Source organism: Tupaia chinensis, unplaced genomic scaffold (genome assembly GCF_000334495.1).
Source record: "Tupaia chinensis unplaced genomic scaffold, TupChi_1.0 Scaffold000097_1, whole genome shotgun sequence".
Classification (NCBI taxonomy): Eukaryota; Metazoa; Chordata; class Mammalia; order Scandentia; family Tupaiidae; genus Tupaia; species Tupaia belangeri.
The window spans coordinates 3,468,216-3,470,956 of NW_006159559.1; the positions used below are offsets into that span (position 1 = coordinate 3,468,216).

At 34.9% G+C, this 2,741-nt stretch overlaps 1 protein-coding gene across 1 annotated transcript in view; it reads left to right on the forward strand.

The window, feature by feature from the left end:
• BCKDHB (branched chain keto acid dehydrogenase E1 subunit beta) overlaps positions 1–2,741 on the forward strand; it is a 225,551-nt gene that overhangs the window by 75,603 nt on the left and 147,207 nt on the right. The gene's annotated exons all lie outside the window — the stretch shown is intronic.

The window sequence follows — 2,741 nt, forward strand, 5'->3', positions numbered from 1 at the left end:
GAGAGAGCGAGCGAGCCAGACACTAGGACCAGGATTTGAACTGTGGTTGACCATGTGGAAATCCACTGCCCTTAACCACCTTGCCACCTGCTGGCTTCCACATTTTAAAGTATATATATCTACCATTGTAATATCATAGAGAGTATTTTCATTGTCCTAAAAATTCTCTATGGCTCATTTATTCATCCTTCCTCATTCCTCTTTCACCTGTCAACCATTGATTATTTATTTATTTATTTATTTATGATCTCCATGGTTTTGCCTTTCTAAAATGTCATATAGTTGGAACGATCAATATGAAACTTCTTCAGATTGGCTTCTTTTACTTAGTAATACATATTTAAAGTTGCTGTATGTCTTCATGGCTTAATCGTTCATTTCTTTTGAGTGCTGAGAAAAATTGCATTGTATGGATGTGCCACAGTTTACTTACCTATGAAGAACAACTTGGCTACTTCCTAGTTTTGGCAATTGCAAATAAAGCTGCTATAAACACCTACATGCAGATTTTTGTGGTCATGAGCTTTCCTCTACTTTTGGCAAATACCGAGGAGCATGATTGTGGGATTGTATGGTAAGAGTATATTTAGTTTTGTAAGAAGCTGTCAAATTATTTTCTAAAGTGACTGTACCATTTTGCATTCTCACTAGCACTGAATGAGAATTCCTGTTGTTGCAGATCCATGTCAGAATTTGGTATTGTCAATATTTTGAATTTTGACCATTCCAGTATGCATGTCGTATTTCATCGTTTTAATTGGCATTTCCCTGATGACATATGGCACATCTTTACATAACTTAAAGATGTTCATGTCTGTTCAAGTCTTTGCCCCATTTTTTAATTGGGCAAATTTAAATTTTTATTCATTTGTATGAGCTCTCTATTTGTGATAACAGTCCTTTATCAGATATATCTTTTACAAATATATTTTTTTAGTCTGACTTTTCTTTCTCTTGGCAGTCTCCTTGGTAGAGCAGACATTTTTACTTCTAGTTTTTAAACTTTTTTTCCTATATTCTGTCATCATAAAAGATGTCTTTAATTTGTTTGTAGAAAGTACACTTTGAAACAGCTAGATCTCAATACTTCAATGTTAATTTCTGGGACGTGTCACCAATATATCTATGCTTACCAACTGGTTGCATCAAGAACTACAGTTAACCTATTATTTATGAATAGTTTATAAGATTTTTTTTAGAGCAGATAGAATACATCAATAGTTGGGACCAGCAGTTAGCGTAATGGCTATGTTGCTAGACTCCCATGTAGTTGACCATGGTTTGTGTCCCGGACCCGGTGGCTTAAAACTCATGCCAGGCGCGTGTGCGTGTGTGCCCAAGATCCTGAGAGGAGAACAGAGGAGAGGGGATTGCAGCGTGGCCATCCCCCCTGGGGGGTGATTTCTCGCTTTCTGTCTCTCTATTACTCTCTGTCTGTCTGGCGAGCGCATGCGCCCTCTAGCAAAATCTCTAAAAAAAAAAAATACATCAATAGTTTATAAGAAAATTTTTTTAGAAGCAGATAGAACACATTAGGATATTTTTTCTGTTTTTAGTATCTTCTCTGTAATGATTTTTCTTTTTCATGACTATGGTTATTTTCATTTATTCAAACTTCTTTTATGTCTATTAACAGATTATGTAAATATTTTCATAAGTTTTGGCATATATGTTAGGATTATTTCTAGATGTTTAATGTTTTGTTGGATAGATTTTCTTTTTTTATTACATTCAAATTAGTTATTACTGGTATATCAGAAAGCTGTATTGTATGTTGATAGTGCATTAGGAGACTTCACTCAATTCTCTAATAATACTGTGGTTAGTTGTCTTAGATGTTCTAAGTGGGAAATCTTATTTTCTATAGCTAATGATGGTTGTAGCTCTTTCCAATTATTAGTGAAAGAAAACATTTTAATCTTTTCTCTTACTTTATGAGAAATGTGTCTTACCCTTCCATAACTTGGGCCCTGATCAGCACTCTGTATCAAGTTAACACAATTTCTCTTTGTGGTTAACTTAGAGGCCCTTTTGCACTTTACCTAGGGTGTTGAATTTTATCAAAATTTTTTTTCAAGAACCTGATGAGATGATTATATGGTTTTCTTTCTTTAATCTCTTGATTAAATTAATTTTATTAACATATTCCCTAATGTGGAATCATCCTTGCATTCCTGAGTTATTGCCTGGTTCAATTTGAAGATTTTAAGTTTAAAAATATTTTATCTATGTTCACATATAAAATTGAGCTATAGCCTTCTCTCCTCATATGTGTTCATATGTAAAATTATTCTGTAGCGTTTGTCCTTGCTTCATCATCTCTTTCTGGTTTCAGAATGATAGTTATGTTAACCTTGTAGAATGGACTTTGGTGCTTTTTTCCCTCCCCTTTAAATTGGATTGAATATCTATAGGAATTATCTCTGTTATAAGGTTAAGTTTAATATTTTTATAAAAATGTTTGGTACAGAGTCAGCAGTGGGTATAATGGCCATGTTGCTGGACTCCCATGTAGTTGACTGTGGTTCGAGTCCTGGACCCAGTGGCTTAAACTCACGCTGGGCGTGTGTGCATGGATGCCCAAGATCCCAAGAGGAGAATGGAGGAGAAGAATTGTGTCATGGCCATCCCCACTGGGGGGTGATTTCTAGTTCTCTGTCTCTCTGTTTCTCTCTGTCTTTCTGGTGAGCACATGTGCCCTATAGCAAAAACCTCTCAAAAAAAAAAAAAAAAGATTTTTT